The 19482-nt window shown below is 35.5% G+C and overlaps 1 protein-coding gene and 1 long non-coding RNA gene across 2 annotated transcripts in view; both read left to right on the top strand.

Annotated features, from left to right (window-relative positions):
- MED13L (mediator complex subunit 13L) overlaps window positions 1-19482 on the top strand; it is a 271204-nt gene that overhangs the window by 106108 nt on the left and 145614 nt on the right. The window lies entirely within an intron of this gene.
- LOC142863470 (uncharacterized) overlaps window positions 1-19482 on the top strand; it is a 44331-nt gene that overhangs the window by 20391 nt on the left and 4458 nt on the right. The window contains exon 1 of the long non-coding RNA XR_012914247.1: window positions 1-19482. This exon is cut by the window's left edge and continues 20391 nt beyond it. This is a non-coding gene — a long non-coding RNA (uncharacterized LOC142863470).

The following is a 19482-nucleotide window of genomic DNA, read 5'->3' as shown; positions in this document are numbered from 1 at the left end:
ACTTTAGGAAGACTGATTAAAAAAAACTTCCATGAGTACAGGATGATCCTTAATTGGTTTGTATTCCAGCTACACTTTTTGCTAATTATTACTTTGGCAGTAAAAACTTCTGGCATGAACAAATGACTAAAAGTAAACATAACTTGGAAGGTTTATTAGTATAGAGTAGTTCTTGAATTGTATATCAATTATAGCCTATAATTCAGGCATGTAAAATTGATTCTATACCTGGGTTTTTTTTTTTTTTTTGAGACAGAGTCTCACTTTGTTACCCAGGCTAGAGTGAGTGCCATGGCGTCAGCCTAGCTCACAGCAACCTCAAACTCCTGGGCTCAAGCGATTCTGCTGCCTCAGCCTCCCCAGTAGCTGGGACTACAGGCATGCGCCACCATGCCCAGCTCATTTTTTTAATATATATTAGTTGGCCAATTAATTTCTTTCTGTTTATAGTAGAGATGGGGTCTTGCTCTTGCTCAGGCTGGTCTCGAATTCCTGACCTCAAGCAATCTGCCCGCCTCGGCCTCCCAGAGAGCTAGGATTACAGGCGTGAGCCACCGCGCCCGGCCTTATACCTGGGTTTTAAATTCTTTGTAACTAGCAATACTACTTTGTAACTAGCGATACTCTTAAAATTATAATAGACAGAGTAACACCAATTAGCAGTTATAGCTACAAATCACCAATCTGTGGTCCTATGTATAATCATCAGTGGTCAATCTGTGGTCCTGTGTGTAATTGTATTGAAGCTATAACAAAAAACCAGTGCCGCCTTTGGCAAATGTGGCTGAGTGTGGGAGATAATGCCTGAAGCCTTTATCTGAATAGCCATCTGTTTAGAGTATCTGTTTTTAAATGTAGCAACTCATGTCACATCAGTCAGAAGAGGCTCTTGCAGCTGCAGCAGCCTCTGTTTTGGTTAAATAAACAAAAAGTTTTCCTTTTTCATATTTTATTGCTCTATCCCTAAGTAATCTTTTTGTTGTTGGCTTTTTCTTTTTTCCCCCCACAGGATTTTGGTTGAGGAAGTCGAATTGTTTATAGGCAGGTGGAGTTAGCTAATGAGTGAATGATCTGAGATTGTTAAGTACATTTTTATGCCTATTTCTGAAATAAGAAAAGTGAAACTATATGGGAGGAAACTATTCTTTTTTTTTTTGGTTGTGTACTTGGTCTTGGCACATACTGCTGAGGAGAAAAGAGTGAAATGGATACGATCAAAGATTATGCTTGAGGAGCAGCAAATAAGTACCTTGGGGGTGAGCAAGACTAAAGCATTTGAATCCAGTCATAGCTCATGAATCTGTGGATGGATCTGTTTCTTTTTAAATATGTAAAAATTTCTGGTAAATATTTGATAGGTCAGCTCTTCCCATGGCAAGTTAAAATGTTTTCCTTTTTCTTCCAAGGAGAGCATTGTCAGTTTTACTACTTTTTTTCATGTGATGACTTCAGTGAATTAAAAAATACTATTTTATTCTCTTGATATTTGGGCATTGAAAATATATTATTACTGTGAATTTGATTTCTCTACTCTAGTAATGGCTAGCAATCTGAAGATATTACTGATGGTTAGTTTATATTAGGGAAAACTCTGTTTTACCAAAATTTCAAAAATGCAATTTCACTTTAGTTCACTTCTAAGCAGATAGTGTACATACCTCACATTATGTGTGTACTTTTCAATTTAGAACTTTACTATGAATTTTTATAAATACTCCTTTCAGCACATTTAAAAACTATCCACCTTATAAAAATGCAATTATTCATGAATTTTGTTATATAAAGAGAGACTTAATGAATATCTTGGACTTGATATGGTTTTTAAAATTAATAAGTAGCTTATTTTTGTAAGCTAATTTTTGTGATTTGTAAATGCCCGCTTCTAGTGTCTTCTATTATACCTAAGCCTTTGTTTTTTGTTTTGTTTTATAAGCGTATTAGGCAGTTTTGTTTATATTCTGTAACTATTTGAGAAGAAACAGTTAAGCCAAAATAAACTTGTCTTATTGTCCGAAGTCATAAAAAATTCTGAAATATATTTTGCATTAAAAAGGTCTTTGCTTTAATAAGGCTTTTTAATCACCAGTAGAACAAGAATTTTTATCCATTAAAATTTTAAGGTATAATGAAAGAAAAATTGAAAATTTTCACTTGGCCCAAAAATATAATTTATAAGGAATTATATATAAACACTGATGGTCAGGATAACAAATTGATCAGATTATATTATATATAACATATTATTTGGAAATATATGAATTTTGTTGCTTCTGAAATAATCTTGTAGTTACTCTTTAGTACTGACTCTGTTCTTCTCAAAGTATTGATTAAATAATTTCTAGGTTAAGTTGAAGATGTGACAACACTGAAAAATTTAAAACATCTTTGGGCCTGAAAGACACTGAGCATAAGTGGCTCTCACCCTCAACAGGAGATGAAGTTTATATATAATAAATAACCATGCAGCTTTAGGCATCCTTAACCCTCTTGTATTAATCATACCCATGTGGATATTTACGTATACACATTTACTCTTGTGTCAAAAGACAAAATTAGAACACAGTTATAGATCTAATTGGCTTTTATTCATGATTCCTGAATGGGACAGCCTTCACTCTTCAAAATAGAATGGGAACTCCCACTGGGCAATGACAGAATAGTGGGTTTTGTAAGGTGGGAACAAGGAAACAGAACAATAGGGAAAAAAACTGATTGGTTAACATCAGATTACTTCAGGTCAGTTTTTTTGTAAAGGGTAAAGCAGAGGGACCTCCTTATGCTGACTCATATAGACTAGAATCTCCCTTTTTTCAAGAAAAAATGGTCTATTTTGGGATCTCTCTGCTTCCTTAGAGTTTGAGTTTGATTATGTGGCATTTAGCATGAGTGACTCCATTTTGCTTAACACTTGAAAGGTTATTAATATTTCTCCTTATCTGGATACTCACATGAACATGGCCATGTTAGTTATAATCAGAACGGTAGATTGAGGTTACAGTAAGGTGTGTTGAGTAAAGGAGAGATAGAGCATATGAATAAATATTGAGGAGGTTTGGTGGGGGGAGTGGTTAGACGTGAGGGAATTCATTTGGAGTAGAAAACTGTCATTTAATATTCAAACCATATATATTTGAGTTGTTAGCATAGATGTTATTTTTTCTGGGAAGGCTTTTGTGACCTTCCAATGTGAGTAAGCTGCCCCTCCTATGTGTTTCAGCAGCACCCTCTGCTTAACTCACAGTAACTTTTACTTGTTTCTCTTTCAGTTGGTTGAATCTGTCTCCCCTATAGCAGCTTGTAGACTCTTTTTTGAGGGGAGGGGCTTTTCCCTATTGTTCATTGATCTTCAGGATACAGCACCTACTAGATATTTGTTGAATTTGATTGCTTTATGCATTTCCTGATTGGTATTCTTGGGAGTAGCAATACAGGGTCCATGTTGGAATTAGGAAGTTGATACTGGAAGATGCTTGAGACTTAACATATATATATATTTAAACTCTGAAGATTTTCAGATTGTGATCCACTACGGCCTTATGTGCTCCCAGAACTTGTTTTTCTTTCTTTCTTTCTCTCCTCCTCCCATCCCCCAGAACTTGTTTTAGGAGCTGCCACTGGAGAGAGTTCAGTGCAAGTCCACTACTGTGGTTTGAATGTGTCCCTAAAGTTCATGTGCTAGAAACTGAATCTCCAATGCAATAGTGTTGGGAGGTGGGACCCAATAAGAGTTGATTAGGTAGGTCATGGGTGCTCTGCCCTCATGAATGGATTATGTATTTATTTCAGGAGTTAGTTAGTTATCGTGAGAGTGGGTTTGTTATAAAAGAGAGTTCAGGCCTTTTTTGCCTTTGTGCCTTCTGCCATGGGATCATGATGGTGTAGCTTGAAGGTCCTTGCTAGTGGGTCCTTTGATCTTGGACCTCCAAGCCTCCAGAAGTATAAGAAATAAATTCCTTTTATTGTAAATTACCCAGTCTTATGTATTCTGATATAGCAGCATAAAATGGACTAAGACATCCACTTTTATCCATTTTATGCTAGAGGCTTTCCTGTAGCCAGAATTATGCTTAAAAATTATATAAACTAGGGATCTAGTCCAGTCTTCTCCTACAGATGAGAGCCAAGGCCCAAAGGGGCTAAGCTACTTGTCTAGTTTCATACAACAAAGTAGCAGTAGGAGAGGCAGATCCAGGTTCCCATTGCTTTGCTCTCTTGTCTCCTGCTATGTCATGGTGCTTCTGGGGTGACTATTGCAGTGCTCTCCAACCTTTTGAAGAATGTGAGTTGGCCATTATCATGAAGCCGTGTGGCTCACATACATGGTTTTGACTAAGTTTGTTTCATTCTATAGTGTTGAAATGTATGTTAAAAAAAAAAGCATCACAGTTAAAAAATCTTACTGCTTAAAAATTAGTTACTATTTATTAACGATAAGTTAAAGAATACTTATTTAGGATTTCTAAATTCCTTTGTGATAAATTTGAAATTTCTGTCTATTTCATTGTAATGGAATTTGACCTGATGGTATGTTGATGATTTGAATTATAGCAGAATTATTGGAAAACTCAGCTATAAAGTGGTGTAAATTATTTCTTAGTTTATATCATTTTTGTTCCTGTGCAAATAGTGAAGTAGTGTTCATGGAGAAGAAATCACAGGGTCTGCGTAACTGATTCCATGTGGTCAGAAGCATGTAGTAAGTCCTTAAATAGGACAAAGAGATGAAATTTTAATGAAAGGTACAGTAATCGTCAGGACCACATTAGCTCTTTATTATTTCACACTGCTGCTTTGAAATAGAGACTGTGATTTGGCACATTTGTAATTCTTTTCTCTTGAGGATCAGTTAGTGTAAAGTCAAAGATTTAATTTAAAGAGCAAAGAGAAGCCTTTATTATGGAATTAAATATATAGATGCTTATATGATCTATGAATAAATTTATTCACACAATACTGCCTTTCTAATTCTAGACATTTAAATATATCCTTTTTATGTCTTTTAATATTATTATATTCTTTTAACAGATGTCACCTTACAAAATCAGTATTGGTGGTTGGGGCCTTCTTCCTTAAAATCTCCAAAATTCAATTAAAATACAAGTTGAAAGTTTGTAGGAATGTGAACTGTAAGTTAAAGTGATGTAAAATGAATTACAGAAATTTTTTTTAATAACCTGCTTACCTTCCTAAGTCTAATTATATATAAAAGTAATGAGAGAGGAAATTGTATTGTGGTGTTATTTAGATCTTAGTAGATATAAAATGGGGTTCAAATCTATCCACTTCGTTTTCTGTCCACTTGGTTAAAATGTATTCTGGTGTTCTCTGGGCAGACAGCCAGTTCTAAAATAACCGCTTTTATTGAAACAGTTTTTGTGATGTCTACATAAGCTCTGAGATTGGGACCTTCATTTGTTGGACATAATAATCTCAGAGCCTCTACTTTGACCCTATTGTATTCAGTGGTGTAGAAAAGAGGATTTATTTATTTATTTTATTTTAAAAAGCTTCCAAATAATAACTTGATATTTAACTCTTAATATTGCCCTTCTTTTTACAATTTAGAAAATCTCAAGAAAATTCTTTCCTACAAAGTTATGGTGATGATTTTCTGTTTTTGAAGTTGTTATTGAAGGAAGGTAAAATTGAATGTGTTTTTCATTTTCCCTAGAGAAATAAGATGTTAAGAACTATAGGTTGATGGTTAACATGAACCATTTCTTTTTAAATTTCTGGGTTTGTTATAGAATAGAAAAATATTGAAATACAAATGAACTGCTCCTAGCTATGTGATGTTAAGTTTGGGGCTTAGTATCTCCATCTGCTAAATGGGAGATATTAATAGTACTTACTTTATAGGATTATAGAATTTATTAATGAGATAATGTATTTAAAGTGACTGACACAATAAATTCCAACAACAAATAATGCCATGCTGAAATTGCCTCTGAATTTAAATAGTTGGATTTCTGAAACAGGATAGTTTGTTTATATACTTGTTCTCAAGAAGCAATCTTCATCCAGAATTTTAATATTTAGTTAATTACTGGTAATATCAAAGTAAATTTCAAATCTCCGCTCCCTGCTGCATCACTTCCCTTTCATTTCAAGTTTAAGTCAGCCTAGGTTTTGAGACAAGCTCTTGCCTTTGTTTACAGTATATAGAATGATAGATAAGCATACTCATTTACCAGGAGTTTTTTCCTTGTATTTTGCTGCTCTGCACCATGTTCTTCAGTGTCCTGCGTGGATTCTGGATTCCTACAGCTTACATCACTGAACAACTCATTCAGTGCATATCCTTTAGTAGCTAAATTGTTTTTTACTCTGGACCGTCTTGTCAGAAAATGTCAGTCAAAAAATATTCTGGTCCTGCCGGCTGTCAGCTCCATCCCATGTATAATACCTATTTGCCTCTTTGCTTCTACTCTCCTGGTGCAAGGGACTGCCTCACACTGCCTTTATTTATTTATTTGTTTGGTTGGTTGTTTATTTATTTTCCAATAGTTGTGACAACTACTGTGTTTCCCCGAAAGTAAGATCTACCCAGAAAATAAACTCTAGCAGGATTTCGAAGCATTTGCCCAATATAAGCCCTACCTCGAAAATAAGACCTAGTGATGGGCGTGGCTATGGAGTGTATCTGCACAACCCATGCATTTTGTCGTGGAGCGGTAAAGAAGACTAGCAGCCCTTCTCATCTGCCCCATGAGAGCTCTAGTGCTCGACATGAGAGATTGGAGCCAATGGTTCTAAAGGAAATAGAGTCGCAAGTAATTCAAGATGGAATTCAGGGTTTGGAGAGTTATGATGGTGTTCCAGAAGAAGATGATTTAACTATATTTGAATAAAAGTAGATTGTTGTACTGTACTTAAAAAAAATAACACATCCCCTGAAAATAAGCTCTAGGGTGCCTTCTTGAGAAAAAATAAATATAAGACCCTGTCTTATTTTTGGGGAAACACAGTAAATCACAGTAACTTTATACTCAAGTACTAAGGGCTATGTTTACAGCGTATCTTTAAAAAACACAGTGGGAGTTTTACTCTTTTCTCTTGAAGTACAGTTTGAAGAGAATAAAAGGTTATCTTTGTGGGACTCACGAAAGCACCATAATTTTGCTCTATAGGATTAGGTATTATAGGGAAAATATTGGTTTATTTACTTTTGCAAGGACTGACTGCACCATGCAACAGGTGTTTGTGTGCTTACTATAAAACTGGTGTTAGGATGCATGGTGCTTTTGCCTTCAAGGAGTTCAGGTATGTTGAGAAGAGCGGAATTAGACAAAATAGTTGCACGAGGAAAGAATAGTATTCTACTGATAGGCTTGCATATGGCATAGAGCATAGGTCCTTTGGGACTACAGGAAAGAGGAAGATTAACAAGGGCTGGCATGCTGACAGATACATGTAACTTGTTCTTTTTCTCAAATATATAGTGGACACTACTGGTGCAGGGGATGCATTTATGAAGACAAAGTCCCTGTCCTCGGCTTATGTCTTGGGGAATAAATATAGTAAGTAAATAATTACTAGTATAGAGAGTATTATGAAAGTCATAGCACAGGTTGGTTTATGAAGGGAAGAACATTTAGGTATGAGAAATACTATAATGGTAAGAATGAAAAAGTTCTTTTATAATAACAGTGGCTTAAATGCTCTCATTTGAGGGCAAACAGCCCTGGACTATTATGGTAGTTTCATGGTGTCAGGAATCTTCTTGCTTTTTCATCCTCAATGTGCACCTTCCATCTCATGCTCCGGCATCACTCACATCACTGCATAAGCTCCACCTCCTGTCAGAACAGCATCAGCAGGGGCATTAATTTCTCACAGGATCATAAACCCTACTGTAAGCCGCACATGTGAGGGATCTAGCCTGTGTCCTTCTTATGAGAATCTAATGCTTGATGATCTGAGGTGGTGATGCTAGAGCTGGGGAGTGGCTACAAATATAGGTTATCATGAGCAAAGAGGTTTGACTGCACAATAAATGTAATGTGGTTGAATCATCCCAAAACCATATCCCACCATTTCCACTCAGTCCATGGAAAAATTGTCTCCCACAAAACCATCCTCTGGTGCCAAAAAGGTTGGAGACCGGTGGGGTTAACACATGGAAATCATTTATCTTAGCACTTAGCTCATAGGAAATTCAGTAAGTATAAGCTGTTTTTAATGTTATCATCACTATTTATGCTATTCCTATAATTGCAATGTTCAAGGCAGCTGTGATTTTTATTGTTATACCTACTGTTCAGTAGTTTTCCTTTCACTGACATTGATATGTGTATATGCATTAGGGCCTTTTCTATTTTCTATTTTTAATGAAGGAGCTATTTGTTTCTTATTTTTATCTGAATGTTTTCGCTTTGGGAATGAGAAGAACCCATGAGGCCATGGTGTCAGTAAGGCTTTAGTGTGCTTGTGAGAAAATATATTCTAAACACAAAAGGAAAAGTTAAGCCAAACATACTCTTTGTATTTCGAAGTTAGAAGGATTTTGTGTTTGCTTACAAAATTTCCTGCAGTAAGGAGAATGGGTTAAAATGGAAGCAGTTGTGTATATATTTGTATCTAGTGTGTTTTTTTCAAGAGGAGAAGAATCATTTGCTTCCTTTGTAGAGGTGTCATTGGAATACTGGCCATTATTTCTTCTAGGAGAGTGACTTTAATTTGCTTTTGGCCTTTAAGGGTATACAACTCTTGACTTTAATTCTTTGTCATATGTGGTAACAACTGGTTTTTGTTGTTAATGGCATATATCTGGTTATTGCTATTATAGAAATTGATTGCTTCCTGTTCTCTTAAGACTCTGCAGTTAGTGGTGGTGGTGGGGATTTGTGGTTGCTATTAGATTGCACTCTGTGCCTTCTCTTGCTGATGGAGCTGGCACTCTGGCTTCCTTCTTCTTTTGTTCCATGTTGTGGCTTTTAGCGGCCACCATAGTCTTCTTGGCAAATAGTGGACTAGAGAAAGGTTGAGTCTGTATATAGTGAACTTATAGTGAGAAAGTAGGAATCTTTAACCAGGTTATTGTACCTTCCAGCATGAAGATTAATAAAAATAATAGTTTGTGTTAATTGTATAATTACTGGGTGATGTCACTGTCCTAGTTATGTTACACATTAATTTAATTCTCGAGGAACTCTTTGAGCCTTGTGTTACTATTATTGTTTAACAGATGAAGAGCAGGGCTCAGAGAGGTTTAGTAATTTATCTGTGCCCGTACAATACATGTTCACCTGGGACTAGAATCCAGGTCTCACAGACTGAAAACATTTTTTTCATTCTTTTTAACTTCTGTTACGAAAAATGTGAAATATATGAAAAGCAGACGGAACATTATATATCTTACATTTCACCTATATATTTAATAGTTAACATTTTGCTACGTTTGCTTTGTTTATTTTTTCTTGAAAATTTTAAAGCAAGTCCAAAAAATTATGACATTTCATACTTCAGTATGCATCTTTAAAAAATAAGGGCATTTTCTTATTAACCACTACATTGCTCACACCTTTCATTTATTATTTCTCCTAAATTTGTTTTCCAGTGTTAAACAGTCCTCCTCTCCTACCCCTTCTTTTCCCACACCATTGGATTTTTGAAAAGGCTAGATCCTGTTACTCCAAATTCTTAACCCCCATAACTCCTTCTAGCCTTCTAAATGTGGGCGTGGGGTGGGGTGGCAAGCAGAGGGCAAGTGAATAGGAATCCCCCTGCCAGGGTCATATAAAATGTACCAAATTATGGCTTGCTTTCTTTGAGTTGGGAAGCATACGCTTGAGGTTGAAGACATTTGGAGACAAAATTTGACACTTTAACACATTAGCTGCCATGTGAGTTGTATTTAACTAATGCTAGTTTTGAACCTCGTGAGACATGTGTAACTCATCTCTTCACCTTGGGAGCCACAAGAACTGTTTTTCAAGTTGCGTATAACTCACGTACAGAAAACGATAAAAAATAAGAAATTTTTCATTAAATTAGAAAGGATCATTTTGTTTTTGAAGTTTTTATTCTATTTTCGTAATTAAGCACTGTGGTCCCAAGGAAAAATTTTTTTCCAGTGTTGCAGTTAGTGTATTAATTACCTGTCTCCAAGTAAAGCAAAAAATCCAAAACAATATCCTTTTATTCTTGATAGCAGGATATGAACTATGGGTGCGGTTCAAGTTTGTTTAGAAATGGAAACACTGTGGGCCGGGCGATGGCTCACGCCTATAATCCTAACACTCTGGGAGGTCGAGGTAGGTGGATTGCTCAAGGTTAGGAGTTTGAAACCAGCCTGAGCAAGAGTGAGACCTTGTCTCTACTATAAATAAAGGCAAATTAATTGGCCAACTAAAAATATATATAGAAAAAATTAGCCGGGCATGGTGGCGCGTGCCTGTATGTAGTCCCAGCTACTTGGGAGGCTGAGGCAGAAGGATTGCTTGAGTTCAGGAGTGTGAGGTTGTTGTGGGCTAGGCTGATGCCCAGGCAACAGAATGAGACTCTGTCTCCAAAAAAAAAGAAATGGAAGCAGTGATATAATTACGCTATAACATAATTATGCTAAAAATAATTTCACACGACAAAAATTACTTTTATTTCTCTTACATTCAACAGGCATTTACTGAGTGTATACTGTTTTCTGAGCCGTTTTGGGGCTTCATAAGGAGATTCTGTCCACAAGGGGTTTATAATCCAGTAGGGCAGAGAGAACCTGTATGAAACAGATATATTTCTTACAGGATGGTGCATGCAACAGCTACAAGACAGGGTCAGTGAAAATGCGTAGGAGATCATGAACAGATAGTCACCACTTTTAGTTGAATTATATAGGGGAGCAAGAAGAGATGATATTTGAGTTGTCCAAATAAGTAGGATGGCTTTCAGCAATTGGCATTTGGGAATCTTGGACAAACTGAGGAAGGCAAACAGGCATAAAGGTGACAAAGGATAGAGAGAAGTTGAGTGTTAATATATTTGAATGCCCTTGTATTGGACCTACTTTACCTTTTCTTCTTTCTCTCTTTTCTTTTACTTACTGACTTTCACCTTTGGGATTGTAACAGTAAAGCACACAATTGGTTTGCGTGGTTCCCATAGCCACTATAGGCAGATGGTATTCTTTTACTTTCTGACATTATGGTTAATTCTGATTTTCTAAAACTTGCTGTAGATTTATTCCTGCAGTTAGGTCTGTTGTAATGTAACTTCTTGTTGCTCAGTTTCAGCTACTCTATGGGATCCATCACACCCACATTTTTAAAAGGCCATATGTAATATAGTTTGCACTGTGTTTTATTCCAAAATCAATGTAACAAAGGAGTTCCATTATATATGTTTATTGTTAAATCTCTGTCCTAACTCTTTGCTAATGGAGTTTCTTCATGATACCTTTTACAATTTTCTTTTTCATCGAGGAAGCAATTTAAAGGTAGGGCATGAAAAAATGTTTTCATTTAAAGTGTTTAACAGTTCTGACATTTCTATAGTAACTTAACACATCTTTGATCTGTTAACCAATTATATATGAAAATTGACTTTTTCAAGAAGACCTTTTATACACACGTCTTTTCAATAACAGAATGTTATAACTAAACATTTTTCCCCCAAGTGATTTTGGTTGTTAGCAAGTGGACCTATTTATTCTCTGTAACTTTAGTTTTCTCATTTTTCACCTTGATCTTCTAGTCCTCTGAAATCTTCTCATTTTTTAACAATAAGGTGATGTGATAGACTTGTGGCATGTAAGATGAAAGGGGGTACAAAATTCAATGATAATAATAGCAATCATGTCTTGAGTCCCTTCTATGGGCTAGCAGAGTGCATTATATACAATAGCTCTGATTTGCAGAACCGACTGGTAGTGATGTGTTCTAGATTGCATTTACAAAAAAAGAAACTTTGATTGAGAAAATGAAATCATTTATCTAAGGTCACAAAGCCAGGAAGTAGTAGATCTGGGTTTCAAATCTGGACTTATCTAATTCTAAAGCTTATGTCTTTCTATAATTCTAGAGTGTCCATCAATAAAAATAAGTTTTCACTATTTTCTGGCTTCGAATCCTACAAGCAGATAACAATAAAAGTTAGGAAATGCCAGTTCTGAGAGCGGTATGCCTGAATTCTGTGGGAGCTTAGAGAAATAATAGATGATTCTAAATGTTAGAGGAGCTTGTATAGGAGCAGTCAGGGAAGTGTAGCTGGAGAATAGAGGTGCATTAGAGGAGCAGTAGGAAACTAGACCAGAATGGATGCTCAGACCTAGTTGTGGGAGGTTTAGAATGCCAGTCGGGGGTCTAAAGCTTTCTCACCTCATTCGTTATAGAAATTTGGTTTACTAAATTATGGCATCTAGATGTTAAAAGAAGAGTAGAAATGACTTCTTTTTTTTGCCTTCTTGAATTTGCTTTCAAAGACTTTATTGTAATAAAACTTGAATATGTTGATAAGTTGGCCCTACTGTAAGGGAAGGTAGGCTCTGGCCTTAGGCAGACACAAGCGGACTAGACACTTGGTGGCTTGTTGCGTGTTGTGTGAAGTTAATGTCCAGTGACACAGCCTGCATGGTCAGCCGGAAAAGAGATTTGGCTTAGGGCCATACTGGTATCGCAGCAATCTCAATGTCAGCTCTGATTCCAGTTAGGTCTTTGCAGAGATTCTTGTAGTTAGAGCCATTCTTTTGACAGCTAAATCTCTCCTTGTGTGCATTTATTAAATGTATATACTTGGGTTTTGTTTTGTATTTGATCCAATTCAAGGGAATCCATTTATATCACTACTATGTTCAGTTAATGAAGTAAACAAATGTAATTATGGCCAAAATGAAAGAAATGTCATTCTTCTTTCTCTCCCTCTTCCTTCCCTTCCCTAGTCCCTCCCCCCTTTTAAATGTTATTTTTATCATTTATCAAATATTTTTGATTGCCAGCAAGCTTTAGTCACTATGGGGACATGTGAAAGGAACTGAACATCTCCCTCACTCATCTCTAGTCAAACCATTCTCAATGCCTAACTCTATTTTCTCTGTTTTTATCCATGTTATTTCCTCTGATTGGGTCATCTGTATTCTTCATCTCTTCTTAATCTTCCTATTTCCTTATTCCAAATGTAACCTACCCTTCAAGGCCTGGTATAATACTGTGGAGGGATTTGGCATTTAGATGACATGTAAGAAACTTCCATCACAAATACCAGTTACTGTTCTTTAAGTGGTTTGCTTGTTTAGTTATAAACCATTTGACTTCTTGGACATAGTCTGGGCCCTTCTTCATAGCCAGCCTCTTTTGTTAAATGAGATTTTTAAAAGCAAAAATGTGGGAAGCATGCTTCACAGGTGAGAGATGAGGTGAATCAATCAGACATATTTATTAAAACATGCATAATTCTTTTCTAGGGTTGTTGGGAGAGTATATTTAAAAGTAGGGGATAATTGCTGAGCTCTGGGCAGCTTCTGATAAATCTATAATCTAGTAGGGTCACTTTTATATTGCTAACCAAAAGATGAGAAGTTTTGTAACAAAAACATAATCAAGAATGCTTTGAGTCAGGATAGAGGGCAATTCATTAACTTGGGGGGTGGGATATGAGGAAAGTTTTGTGGAAAACATGATACAGTAATCAGAGAAGGGAGCAGGATAACCTATTCTAGACACATACATGCTGCACCCATTGCATGAGCAAGGGTCTTCATATAGGGTATGTTCAAAGTATCTCAGATGGTGAGTTGTTACTGAGTGGGAATAAATAAAAGGAAGATTACAGAGAAAACTGAACAAGTAGGCAGCACAAAAAAGTACAATTCTAAGATCATTAGACTGTTTTAGGCAGTGAAAATTTTAAAACACGATCGGAGTTGTGTTTTAGCAAGGTAACTTGGGAAGTGATGAGAAGAATGGATCAAAGGCAATACTGAGGAATAAATCTAGATGAGAAATTGAAGATAAGTCAAAGGTTTGAAAGTGTGGATGTAGACTGGTTAGATGAACAGTGTATCCAATACCCCATCTTCTCAAAGCAAGACCTGCTTTCTTTAGGAAAGTGACCTAAATTGCAATTAATTTCCCCTTCCTTTTTTACTTTCCTCTTTCCCAAAATAACAAAATTAAAAATAAACTACATTTTTTCTCAGACTTAAAGAAGTTTTTAGTATAGATTGTCACCTTGATACATTACTTCTGTGATTTTTATCTTGAGGTGGTTACTATATAAACCACTACTTTGTCATTGACAGAAAAGTTTTTCAAACTTTATTGCATCTTTTTCTTTTTTAAGCCATCTGCAATAACTCTCCTCATTTTGTAAGAGAGAAATATAATATACATTTATAAAGTTCACTATCCATAGTTATGTAAACGATTTAAATATATATTTTTGCATAGTTCCAAAAAATGTATTTAGTACTTTTTGTTTAAAAACAAAGTATAATTGTAGGGGAGAGGGTTGAGCGGTATTGGCACACTAAGTGAGAACTTCAGGAAATACTTGAATTCCATTAATCTTCTTTTGAACTTTTATATGAATAAATAAATACATGTGTATATATATATGTACTTGAATAAATGGAAATTAATGACTTTAACATCAAATCATTCCTAGCTAGTTGAATAAAAATCCATCTTTTAATAATATGTTTAATAATTTCATGTTATCCAATACTAATAATATTAGTAGGGTAGTTTCTTAGATTAAGGAATTAGCATTTTTGGACTACAAAATTAACACATTATCACAGTATAAAAAATATTTGAACAGTACAAGAATGAATATTGTAAAAAGTTGAAGTACCCTACCACTACTCTTTTTAGGTAACAAAATTACAGTTTGGTATATGGATTCTTTTAAAGCCTAGGAAAAAATTTTTAGTGTTTACATATCATGCTGTCAGGATTTCTCTAGCAGAGTTGATAATGCAAGGTTACCTTCTTCAGGTTGCTTATAAGCCAAAGACTATGTTGTTGCCTAGAGGCATGTTTATAGGTATTGGACATATTTCACCATACCTTTTACATTGGTTGTATTTGGCAGGGATAACAGTGAAATTTTGTTTTACTTTTTGTTGCCACTGATGATGTGGAGAGTTTGTTATATAGAACTATCTAGTTATTTCTCTTAAGTTTCAGTCTCAGCAATACAGACATGCTATGAAGAACATGAGATTCTTACACCCAATATTAGGGTGTCTAAGAAATTAGACTCCCCAACAATTAGAAATTGTTGCCAAATTAGACAAGCATAGTGAAGTCAGGTGCTGTTTTTTAAGTATGTGAAATGATTAAGTGATACTAGGGTTTCAGAACATGGGTATCCTTGTCATTTGTAATAGGAAAAGCAAAGAAGCTATTTTTGAGAAGTTTTAGGTTTGACCATCTTTGCTTAGCTTTTGTCACAATCTGACTATATAGTACACTGGATTAGCCACTCTTATAAGCACAGAGTTGGCATAGTAAATATTTTTTGAATTTTGGTTAAATGGACATATGTCTCGTCTTCTCAGAGGCAATGGGCCCAGGGCTGTATTTATTATTCTTATATCTCCAATAATAGCTTTTTGTACATAGTAGGCCTACCATAAATATTTAGGAGATAATTGTTTTTGTTGTAATATATTTGATGCTTTTTTGTCTATACTTAGACTATTGCCTCTCTTCTTGAGTTAAGGCTATTTATAACATTTTATCAATATTTAGAATGTTCTTGCTAGCTAGATTTGAAAACTTTGTCACAAATAGAAAAGAATTAGATTTTTCTTATTTGTTTAATATATTTAGCTATTGCAGAAAACCTGGAACATGCTGTTAAAGCATGTTATTTTATATGGGGATTTTTTTTTTTCTTTTTAAACCTTATTAGCCTAAAAAAGTACTTGAAGCAGCTACTCAGGAGTGACTATATGCCATTGACTTTGACAACCATATAGCAGTATGTGAGAGCACAGAATCTCAGTGTACTGGAAGGGACCTTTAAAGATGAGCTAGACCAAGCATCCACCTGTCCTGGACTCAGTTCCAGAAAATCTGTTCCTGGTTGTTTTTCAGCCTGTGATGGGTAAATCTTTGTATGCACACCATGGAGTCCTTTTCTTAAGGATATACAGTGTTGTGCCTGGAGGTTAAGTATCAGAATTCCTTGTTAAAGATTTCCATCTGCCATTTATTTAGAGCTATCGTTGGTTTGATTGACATTAGCATTGCCTTGTCAAATAGTAGATAGATGTAGAAGAACTAAACTCTCCATTCCCTTCAAAGAGCAGTTTGTCCTCTAAAAGTTTGTCTACCCTGTTTGGTAGCAGGCAGATATTAATTTGTTGATCTGAAGGAGATGATGTTGCTAAGCCAGTTTTATTTAAATGTGCATAGGAAAAAAATAGAATAATAATATGAAGTTAGTGTACTGACAACAGAGTTATGTGAAAACTGAAACGATGTTTTGTTAGATGCTCAGATACATGTAATTACCTTACTCAGTGGTGTGGGATGAATTAAGTGGAGCAACCAGGGGGCAGAAACACGACAGGGATGCCGTGAAGTGCAACTTGAAGCAGTCTAGCATAGGTGTTGATTATTAGATAGCAAATAATTAATCTCTTAGATATCTTAATGTACAACAACCAGAGGTTGCTTATTGCTTATTGCATATCACATTTAGCACACAGACTACTTATTTCAGGGAAAACAAAACCCATAAACTTTTATGGAGCATTTACTCTCTGCCAGAGACACTCTTTTTAGCACCTTTACATATTGTATCAGTTAAGGATTAAAAGTCTCCGCACAAAGTAGTTGGAACTTTAGAGAGTGAGTATTAATTCATAGTGAAAGTTATACTAGATGAAGTATTAGTTGTATTAACCAAATTGACCATTAACATGGAGAATTTATATTGTGGATGCTTTGAGCAAAAATTCCTTGTTTGGGGAGTAGCCTTTCTCTTTGGTGGAGTCTTCTTGAGAGAAAATAGATTCCAGACAAAGATCCTCAGACCAGTCTTGGTTTGGAATCACCCAGCATCTCAGAAATGGGATCTGAAATCACTGTCAGAGTTGGTCTGTTGTGAGCTGGGCTCTTTGGAAGACAGGATATAGGGGAAATTTCAGGAGTAATTTGGTACCAACTTGACTTTTTATCCTGAATGAGGATGTGGACCTCCTTGGTGATGACTGAGTTTGGTTTAGGAATCTGGAGAGTTTGTTGTCAGACATCCCTTTGAATGGAGTCACACGGATTAGTGGTGCGAGTACTTTTGAGTGGTGAATTAAACCTTTGGGGCACTGAAATAGCAAGAATTTCTCTGATTAGTCAGGACCATTCCTCATGTGCCTCATGTGGAACCCAGGGGCAAAGGAAAAGCCAAGCAAAGATAAGCTGCATTTGTGCCTGTTCTGTGACTCTGTGTAACCACCTGGCTTCTATTAAGTTCTGTAGCAGTGGCTAAATAATTGGGGATTTGAAGGAGGTGTGTGTGTGTGTGTGGTCTCTTATAGCCAATCCATAACCTGTTTTTATAAGGGTACAAATTGCTCTGATTTTCTTCTTGCTTGGAAATAGTTTTTGTGTACTCATTTTACATGGTTTAGGATTTGTAATTTTAATATCCCATCTATGAATATGAACACCTTAGTAAAGTCCAGTCTTCTCTAGAGACATGAATATTCTCAGTTGTTCTAACTTTCTTGCCTTGCTCTGCAGTTTGTTTGCTTGTTTTCCTAGTGACATACAGCAAGCATGATGGTTATGTATCTAGCTTCGGCCACAAGTCAATTAGTGCACAATTTGATTGAAACATTTCAGAAGAATGGAGTCCGAGAGAATAATGGAGGCAAGTCACCTCTGAGAGGAAGTGTAAATTAACGTGATGTCAGCTGCTGTGGACAAGCTAGGAACCTCTGTGATGTTGTTCCTGTGGGAGAACAAATTTTTGGATTCCAAACTTGTAACTTAAAATGAAATTTTGGAACACACCCATTTATAATTGGTAACTTCCTAAGTAGACCTTCAAGAAGCAAGGGTATGCCTAAGTTTCTGGCTCTGGTAATCAATCATTATTTATTTTTAATTAGAAGTATTTTACAAGAAATACTTTTGTATTATATTTCATTTGTTGTGTGCATAAAATATGGCATGATAATTTTCTTTCTATGTGCACTGATGTGACAAAAGTAGCATGTGGCCTCATTTAGTTTGACACTAAGGGAAGAAGAAAAACATTCAGTGTATGTTAAACTCTGAAATTTCTCTTCACGAGGGCACCCCCCTCAATTTAAAAAAAAAAAGGCAAAGTAAAATCAAGAATCTTTTCCAAGCAATTTTGTAAATTTTTCTTTGGAGTATGTGTTGTAAGTATACTATGAAAAAAAAAATGCCCTCACCACATAATGCAATTAAGAAGTGACAGTGAGTCAGGCAGCACACTTGTAGTTTTTGCTACTTGGGAGGCTGAGGCAGGAAGATTGCTTAAGTTCAAGACCAGCTTTTAAAAAACATGGCAGTGATGGGTTTCTCACGATGTGTGTAGTTTAAATACTTTATCACTCACTTTTTAGGAGGCTAACTATAGTATTAATCATCCTGACAAAGGACATGGGAGAATTTTAGAGGTATACTGTATTTTTGAAATCCTTCAGTATCTCTATCTCTTGCCCAAATGTTTATTCTACAGTATGTAAATAGTAAAGAAAATAGACTAAATCTGGGCATTTCATAATCAGTGGTTAGCTACTGATGTAGTTCAGAATTAAGCAATCAACACCGATTATAGAGTCATTTGGCTGAGAGCAAACCTGTAATTCTTTCTCTCTCTGAAGCCAGCAGAGTCTGAACTTACAAAGCTTGTCAGTAGATAAGATAAAATGCAACAGGCAATTTTGAATTCACCTGTTTGATTTGAATATAAGGAAGAGCTTGGTTGCTTGCAAATCTAATACCAAAGACATTGAATAATAAGAATAGTTTTTATTTGAAAAAATGTAATTCTAACATATGATGGTCATTTAACACATTTTACTTTACAATGTGTTATAAAAGTGTCACTTTATTTTTATACACACATATATGAATTGTGCATACTTGAACTTAAAAAGTAGTAAATCAATAATAAATAGTCTTGAACTTAATGTAGTCTTTTGTCTTCAGCAGGGAACAGCTATAGGACTGTTGCTATGCACTTATTTGATAAAAGGAATCATTGCTCACAAATATTTGAGTTCTGCTATTTGCCACTCAGTGTTTAAGGATCTGGGGATAAAGCAATGAAGAAAACAGACTGAAATATTTTTTGTGGATTTTAAGCTCTAATAGAGAAGATAGTAAAAAAAGTAAATGCATAAAATAATAAAGTATGTCAGATGTTGAGGAGTGATGTGGAGAAAAATGAAGCAGTGAAGGAGGATGGTTGTTGTTTTATATAGGGTGATGGTGAGAGAAAGTCTGACTGATTGAGTGGCATTTAAGGTGAGGAAGAGAGAACAGCAAATGCAGAGGTTATTAG

Source organism: Microcebus murinus, chromosome 22 (genome assembly GCF_040939455.1).
Source record: "Microcebus murinus isolate Inina chromosome 22, M.murinus_Inina_mat1.0, whole genome shotgun sequence".
NCBI lineage: Eukaryota > Metazoa > Chordata > Mammalia > Primates > Cheirogaleidae > Microcebus > Microcebus murinus.
Note: the sequence above shows the minus strand (reverse complement) of the source record. Positions and strands in the feature narration are given on the sequence as shown.